The sequence below is a fragment of the Coptis chinensis genome, chromosome 9, assembly GCF_015680905.1.
Source record: "Coptis chinensis isolate HL-2020 chromosome 9, ASM1568090v1, whole genome shotgun sequence".
Lineage (NCBI taxonomy): Eukaryota > Viridiplantae > Streptophyta > Magnoliopsida > Ranunculales > Ranunculaceae > Coptis > Coptis chinensis.
Window position 1 is genome coordinate 7,069,452 of NC_141464.1, and position 9,253 is coordinate 7,078,704.

A 9,253-nucleotide genomic window follows, 5' to 3' on the forward strand; every position below is an offset into this window, starting at 1 on the left:
TTTCTAATGGAAAAGCATTTCTAGAAGGCAACTTTCGCTAATTAACAGGTTATTTTAGATTTGAACTTGTGAGAGACTAGGAAGAGTAGGTACCACACTATTCACTACTCATCAATTTTTATCTTCTAACATTTTCCCCGAACTGCATTTCCTCATTTGTTCGCCATATATTTGAGAACACTACCCTCTTGCAATGCACATAGCCAATCATTTGAGATGGCTCAGGTAGGTTTTTACACCAATTCAATCTTGCTTCCATTTTCAAAATCGCCAGTCCCTCCTAAAGTTCCAGTTCTTACATAAAATACATATCATATTCAAAAACAGCATTCAAATGTTTACAGTTCAAAAGATATACTGTTCTAAATAATATAATTTGTAAGAAAATAACATTGAAAGTTTTTTTGTCTTTTAATGTAGAAACATGTACAAGCAATTCACTAGAAGACGGAAAAACAGAGAATGAACAAAATGAGTCCAAGAACCAAGATACAATAGTCTACTTGAAACAACATTACCAAGTAAAACTTGTTGAGATTATAAAGCCTTGCCATCAAATATATAAAGGAATCTACTAATCATAGAAAACCTATAAGCATACCTAGTGTTTTGAGATCAACCACTCTTGATATGAGATAATTAATCAGAGCACCGTCTTCAAATTTAGCAATATGGTAACCTCTGAAAACGTTTTTTTTGGTGTTGATCTTCTTATTGAGTTGAGACCCGACTCCTTCTCCTTGCCACTCAATTTAATAGTCAAGGTAATGCCAACTTTCTTCAACACCAAAGCACTTTTCAGTAAAAACTCGAGAAACTTGAATTTGTTTTCAGACCCTTTAAAATTTTGCATCTTAATACACTTTAGTTGACGAAGCTTGCAAGTAAATGATAACTCTGCATCCCAATCTCCTCTCTCATCTTCAGGTTCGATAATTCTCGGATATAAAACAATTAGTAAAGCAACAGTACAATTTGTGTTTCTACAATTTGTTTCTTTTCTTTTTCTACTGTTACTACTTTTTCCCCTTGTACTAATATTTAGCAACTTATACAAAAGAGGCAAACATAACAGATGTAATAGGCATCCTGATAAGAGCCCAAAATTGTAGTTTTAACCTCTTAACAATAATACTTTTAGACCAATTATGCGAGTAATAAATAAGAGTTAATGCTGATTACGTGCTTTTATGTATTTCAGGCATTGAAGTCAATTATGTGCATAAATGTGCCACTTTGGTGAGATAAAGGAGCAAGGGTTGGTTGCTAAGAAGTTCTATGATTAAAAGCCAAGATTCAAGGAGAAAAAGACTTTGTAAAGCCCGGTCAAAAGCTGAAAAGTCAAAGTCAACGTAGGTAGAAACAGCACACAAAAGTCAGCAGAACTTCCAAAGACCGTATCATTGGACTCAGCCCTTGAAATTGGGCATACCTTATATCAGAACGACCGGCTCGGAAAGAGATTTCCAATGGTCCAAACCTTGACCTAATCAGAGGAGTACAAGTGAATGAAAAGTTTGTTGAAGTCAAAGCCAGCTGAAAAAAGCCCTGTGGACTGAAGAAATTGGGTTTTGGGCTCGATTTTCCGGCCCAAAACATGGCTCCTCAGCCCATGCACGAAAATGTGGATCTAGTCTCCTCCATTTCCACACACAAGACTTAGCTCTTAAGAATCAATTAGCTTATGACAAAAAGTAGCCATTAGAGAATAATCTAGATCTAGTTTTGAGTTTTTGAATTAGTTAATTAATTAGTTTTCAATCCATTAATTAGTTTCATTCCTTGTTTTAGATTAGTTATTGGAATCATTGTTTATCATTCATTAGATAAAAAAAAAATAGTTAGTTCTTGATAATTTCGATTTTGTTATTTTAAAATTGCTTAGATCTAATTTCAATTCTTGTTATTTAATAATTTTTTAGTTGTTAATTTAGATTTCAATTATTGTTTAGGTGAATTTAATAAAGTCAGAATCTTTATATTATGTGTAATTCAATTTCGTATGGAAATGATAATTTCGATTTTGTTATTTAAAATTGCTTAGATCTAATTTCAATTCTTGTTATTTACTGATTTCTTAGTTGTTAATTTAGATTTCAATTATTGTTTAGTTGAATTTAATAAAGTTAGAATCTTTATATTATGTGTAATTCAATTTCATATGGAAATGATAGTTTGATGAATCAAGGCTAAACCTCCATTAGAGGGGTTTGATGAAGCCTTGATGAAAACTTGATTGTGTAGTGTAGAATCGTTATAAGAGTCTATTTCACTCTAGAAGGTCGTTGATTTGCCATGAGAATCGGTTGGACTTCCTCACATGTTAGTCATTATTTGGTAAAGATTGTCATGATTGATTAGGGATTAGAACGACCAATTCTTATTTTAAGAACGTAAGAATTGGATTACAACAATCTACGCTAGTTTATTAAGTTGGATTCAAGGTAGATTCAATCCTCCCTAATTCTTATTCTAGATTCAAACCTTAGTATTCTGTAGCATTTCGTAGTTGAATCATTATAGTTAGTATCTTGTTATTTGAATTTGCATCGTAGTATCTTGTTATTTGAATCATTATAGTTAGTATCTTGTTATTTGAATTTGCATCGACAGTCATCTCTGTGAACCAACCAACTGGCTGTAGCTCAGTAGATTGGTAAGAACGTCATTGGGAAGGAGAAAGTGAGCGACATCGGTTTGACATGTCTGCACATTATCTGGATATTGCAAGAAAAGAGGTATGAATTCTGTATCCTCGAGTTTTTGATAAATATGATTAGAGGAGTTGGGAAGAGTATTGCACCATTTCCTACTTTAATTACGAAGATAATGTTGTCTTGGGTGGGGGGGAACCAAGAACTGAGCGGACTACGTTGAAATTGCATTCAAATGAAACTATTTATACAGAATGCATCCAAAAGACTTTGATGTTGCTGGAGGATAGGGTGGTTGATTCGGATGAGGAAATGGAGGACATGGGGAGAATGGGATGAGACCCTTATGGAGATGTTGACTGTTACGAATAAGAGCGAAGGGGTTGGGACCCTTCGCGGATATATTGTTGAGTTCTACAAAAGAGAAATGGAGGGGATGATGCCCTTTGGCGACGTGATATCGAGTTCCATAAGTAAGTGCGAAGGGGATGAGACCCTTCGTGGACAATATGTGAGTTGGAAGAGTGAGAGCGAAGGGGATGCAACCCTTCGCAGATATTCTAATGAGTTCTATGTACGAGAACCGATTGATTGAGACACTTTGCAGGGATGATGATTGATTTTGAAGAGTGAGGGCCAAGGGGAAAAGGCCCATCGCAGACTAGAGTAAGGAATCGTTAATCAAGTAGAGGATATCTCGGACCCCTGAACAGAGTTCGTCGCGTGGTTCCGGGGGCCGAGAGGGGGCATCTGTATCGGCCAAATTCATGACTATCAGGATGACACGTCTCATGGACAGAGGTAACATAAGGTATAAGGGAGAGAGAGCATAGGATCCAGTCCGCGAAACATTAAAGGGGCGTGGACTCCAAAGAGACATAGTGGCAAGGAGGGGTTCAGTGACTCAAGAAGATGCAAGATAGTGAAACTGGGGTCAGGTGTACAATATCCAGTCCGCGATAAGTAATGCGAGAGGTGGACAGTTAGAGAGGAGAGCGGTGATGAGAAGTAGGAGGAGAGGAGAAAAAAGGAGAGGAGAAAAGAGAGAGAGGAGAGGAGAGAACTACGAGAGACAGCTTGATCCCCCGGGAAGTCGGGGGTACGTAGGCAGCCCTAAATGGGTTCAGCTGAAAGGTTCAAAAGAGAGGGAGTCTCATCTAGGAGAAGAGACAGAGGAGATTGGAGGTGTGAGGTTAAAGGGTACAAACTGGGTTCACACAACATACTTACTACAACCAAACCCACACCTGGTTTAATGGAATGGATGAAAAGAGGCATGCATGAACTCGATGAGTACCCAAAACAAAGTATTTAACACTAAATCGAGTGCGCTAAATAAATAAACTTTAAAGGTTCTCTTGGTAAGAATTACATGAACTTGATCACCAATGGTTACCTTATTAACTACGTGCCAATGCTATATCAAGGCAATATAGAAAACTTTAATTAAAGTGACTCTTGAGTTTGATGAATGGTCACACTTAGGATTCTTTCAATGTATGCATCTATATAATTTAGTTATATATGATCTAGTTAATCAATTGAAACCAAAGGTCAAAACAGAAATTATGCTTCATGAATCATATATTGGTTTAATGTAGCACATGACTTTTCTTATGCGTATATCGATTAAACCAATCAATCTAGTCTTATATATGTTTCATTTTGTGCAAAGTAATGACTTGTTAACACCAACAAATATTGCAATTTACAAATATTTAGACCAAAACAAAGCCAAAAGGATATTTAAGAATTATTATACCAACAATTTTTGTGATGTTTAGACCAAAAGAGAAAACGGATATTATAACTTTATGTTTAAAATAAGGAGATTAGAGAGGGAGAGGATTTTACCTATGAGCCAATTTTTTTGTTTCTTAGATCAGCAAAGAACCTTCCTTTAAACCTTATTCCAAAATATAACGATAACACCGCTAGCTTTATAGCAATTCCTTACAACACATGTGCTATTCGAGATCGCAAGATACAGGTAATGCATTCGATTCGATTTGGATAGAAAAGATTCAGAAGAAGGAGACATGAGAGGGAAAGAAGAATTGTGGTGAAAGAGTTTTTTCTTTCTCGTTTTTCTCTTAGCTAACAGTGGCTAGTAACCATCTCGGTTTTTGGTGAATTGACAAAAGGTTGTTTTGTTAAAATTTTCACCTTTTTATTGTTTATCAAGCTAGTTTTTTTTTTTTTTTTTTTTGGTAAAGGTCGGGGTGGGGTTTTGAGTTTTGACGCAAGGTTTATTTCTCTTTTTCTTTTATTTCGGATTGTTACGCGAACAATTCCCAAAATGGGCGTGAGTTTGTTTTTTTTTTTTTTGCCGAATCATTATAAAAGCTGAGGTGTTCATATAAGAGAAAAAAGGGGGCTGACCTATTTCACTGGGAGCATTCTCCACTGCTCAGTATTAATAGTCTTTGATTAGATCACTACTCGTTTTTTAAGGTGTACTCCTGGATTCTTGTTAATTAAGGGCTCATACGATGACTTGGCCCAATCTAATTTTGTTTTTCTTTTAAACGAATCCATCTCATCCTGACATGAATGCCATAATGCCATTTTAGGTCCACATAATCATTTACTGTAGATGCATAATGGACAGGTCCCTACTTTGTGGCATTTACACTGAAAATAAGTTATATGCATTTAATAGTAGAAATTTTATTTTAACTATAATAATAATATTTCGTTTTAGTTGTGCTTTCTTTTAAAAAAATTTATAACTTAGTACTTGGAACACGAACTAACTCATTGTAACACACTCTTTTTTTCAGTTCAAAACTACTTTGTTTTAGCTCAAGTTATAAACGAAAATTTATTATTATTTTATTTGGTGATTTACAAAACTCCTTTTCTTTTTCATTCCAAAAAGCCCTTAGCGGATTTGCCTCGTTTCCTAGCATAATCACCAAGTTGCAAGGAAGTGGAACTGGGGGTAGGAAAACCAACTTCATACTTAACCCAGATAATAATTATGTGTAATACTAAAAATAACATTTGCAAATACCCATCACTAAATTAAAGCTTAAAAGACTGTTTGTTTCAGATGTAACATTGTAACCCCTAGAAGAATCAAAATAAGAACAGAGAAAGGTAAGGGCAGAACGAAAAAGAGAGATAGTACAACTAAATAGTGAATCAAAAAACACTATAACCCATTTGATTCCTACTTTCCACTTCCAACTAATACTATAAGATACATGGCGTACATACTATATGAAGAAAAATAAGAAAACAATGGAAGTGTGGACTATTTTATTTTGGTAAATAATAACAGTCTAAGCTACTTTCCATTCGTGGGCATCCTATAGACAAATTAATTATAGGCTCATATACGGCTAAATAAGTTCTATAAAATGCATACCTGAATGGCGTGATCCAAAGCAACCACTCAAATTAAATGCATACCCCCTTCGTCGTCGTACATCAACTCCAAGGTAGGAACATGTCCAAAATGAAGACAAAAAAAATTAGGACGAATAGCTAGAGTACACTTTTCTCCTATACCAAACTATCAATATTTGGTGCATTTCAACCGTGGGTGACTGCTTATATTGTGCAGGAAATCATAATTAATTAGAATAAATAATTAGTGTTATCACCCACAATTGGAAGGAATTAACAGATGGAGATTGCCTTCTAAGTTCCTCAACAATGGGGATTACATTATTATTCAGAACATGTAAAAAAAATTCGTTAAAACTTCCACACTTAAAACATTGATAAAGTTAACAGTAATATTACTCAGTCAACTTTATGTATTGTGTAAAAATGTGCTATACGCCTATATGTAGTTTGAATGAAGGCAACGATTATACACTATGGGTTGATATGCTATATGACTACATTTTACATGTTTAAGCTCATAAAGCTAATCATACTAATTAAAGTCTTCATTTGATAGGTGAGAGCGAGATTTGGAACCTTGGCTTCTTAGGGGTAATAAACTTGGTTTAGGAATTAACTAACCATAATAGTCCCACTAATTAATAACAGAGACAATCAATTAGCTGGACGGAATACGTCAATTAAGGAAAAAAGTAAGATATAAAAGTCATGCAAAGCATTGAAGCAATGCATAAATTAGACACCAAAGCATTGCAAACAAATACACATGTGTAAAGTACATGGCTATGTAAAGTACATGGCTGTCGACGACGTAAATATTCGACTGCTGATTGCAAGACAAGCCTTTCTTCCAGAGATTATGGGAAAAAAAATGAAAAAGAACATATTTATGCATATTTTGGAATGAGAGGAGATGACTTAAAGACCTATACCTTACGATACTAAACTTGTGATAGTTCTACTTAATTTACCTCTCAGTTTGAGGCAACGTATTCTGAGTTCGGACATGACAATAAAAAGAGAAACTCGTTGTGTACTACACATTCGACCTCACCAAAAGGCTCCTTTTGCTTTTAATTTTATTTTACTCGCTGCAAATATAATCCACTTTGTTTCTTAGCATTTCTGAACCCCCAAAGTCGCTTCATTTTTTTTTGTTTGCTTGTCTCTCTGCTGCATTTCCATACCACCATATTCATTTATTTTTATTTTCTTTCTTTTAATATACCACCTATGTAGATGGCATCATGTCACCAACCCCCCCTTGTGTATTTATAGAGATTAACTTCAAACGGAGCTCTGTTTAACAAGCTGCATGAACTCCATCTTCGATTACTATTCCTCATATCAATAGAACTGGACCTTATATCATGGATGAAAAAGTAATTGATCTCGAAGATAACCGTGGAACATCAGATGTTAGGAGTCATGACAGTGAAGAAGAGAGGTCGGCAGAAAACTCCTCAGATAAGGACTTAAACTCTCAAGATGAAGACGGCGCAGTGGCAGCAGTTGAACCACTTGTTGGTATGGAGTTTGATTCAGAAGATGCCGGAAAGTCTTATTATGATGCTTGTAAAGGTGTGTTTTGGTTTTCCTTTACATACAATGGAAGAGAGGAGGATGGGTTTGGGTTTTGGAGAGACCGAGTTCGCTAATAAGCAAGCTGCCTACGTATCCTCTCTTGATTTTGAGGGGAGAGAAGAATCAGGTCTCACGTAGTTCATGTAGGTGGTATTTATAGGCCTAAGGGAGTGTTGATCCTTGAGACACGTGTACTCTCTTGTACATGTGTAGGGTGGAGATTATGAATGTGTGTTAGGTTGGTTTTGGTAGGAATTGTGTGCTGATTGGGAGTTAGTGCGGTATTCCATATTTCCCGGTGGTGGGAAGTACAAGTAAGATTTTGGTGATGATTACATCTGGACTAGAGGTGGTGTTTTTATCTGAGGCGTTCTGTCTCCAGTCGTTTATTCGTCTTGAGATATTCTTAAACGAGCTTAAGCGTACCACCTACATGAAGGGAGCTGCTCGCAGATCGGTCTTGGAGGTCGATGTCCTGAATTCGCTTATGCTTTGCGCGTGTGCAATATCCCTTAATGAGGATATTACTCCCCTACAATGCTTACGCAAGACGCATGCGTTTCAGCACTCGACTTGGTCAGTACAGCCGTTCAAAGCCTGATGGCACGATAACCACCCGAGAATTTTTATGTTCCAGAGAAGGTTTAAAAAGAAAAACTACAAATAGCTGTTACGCCATGCTGAAGATAGAGAGAAAAGATTATGATATTTGGGTGGTTGCAAAATTTGTCAAAGAGCACAACCACTTTCAAGATCCTCCCGGTGAAAGTGCATTACCTTAGACCTCGTAGGCATTTTGCGCAGGGCAACAAAGACCATTCTTTGAAACTTATCGAGGGGGTGGGAGTTTCCTCCGACGGGGTCATGTTTATGTCCATGGATGGAAACCGGCGTCTCTGTCGAACCAAATCGCCCGCCCGGGAATGTTCCCCCAGAGAGAAGCAAATCGCCAAATGGTGAATCTTTGGGTCCTCAAGTCTACGGTAGATCTTCGACATAAAGAAAACCATTGGGAGAGACGCCGAATCTTCCGGATTATTTCAAGCATATGCGGTGAGAATCCCGGCTTCTTTTACGCAATACAACTCGACGACGAGGGCCATATGACTAATGTTTTTGGGCAGATGCCGGTCAAGAAATGCTTACATTCACGGGGATGTTGTTACTTTTGACACTATGCATGCAGACCTAACCAAGATCGGGTTCCATACGCGCCATTCATCGGTATGAACCATCATGGGCGATGGTGCCGTTTGGTTGTGCTCTAATCTTTGACGAAGTCCGAAGTCTTCCTTTTGTGGCTCTTCAAGACTTGGCTTGAAGCAATGTCCGGTCGTGCTCTGTTTCTCTAACAACAGATCGTGAGGGCTATCTGCAGCAGATTGCTCAAGTTTTTCCCGAAACTTCGCCATTGTATTTGTAAATGGCACATTTTAAGGGAAGGTCAGGAAAGACTTGGTCATGTCTGCCATACCCATCCAATTTTCCAAGGGGAACTTTATAAGTGCATCAACTTGACCGAGACGGTTGAGGAGTTTGAATCATCTTGGAGTTCTTTAGTCGACAAATATGATCTTAGGAAAAATGATTGGCTTCAGGCCTTGTATAATGCTCATAGACACTGGGCCTTGTATGATCTTGGAGTTCTCTACCCTTGA

General features: G+C 37.0%; 1 pseudogene; it reads left to right on the forward strand.

Annotated features, from left to right (window-relative positions):
* The first annotated feature begins 7,254 nt into the window (after window positions 1-7,254).
* On the forward strand, window positions 7,255-9,253 carry LOC147474610 (protein FAR1-RELATED SEQUENCE 3 pseudogene; annotated as a pseudogene).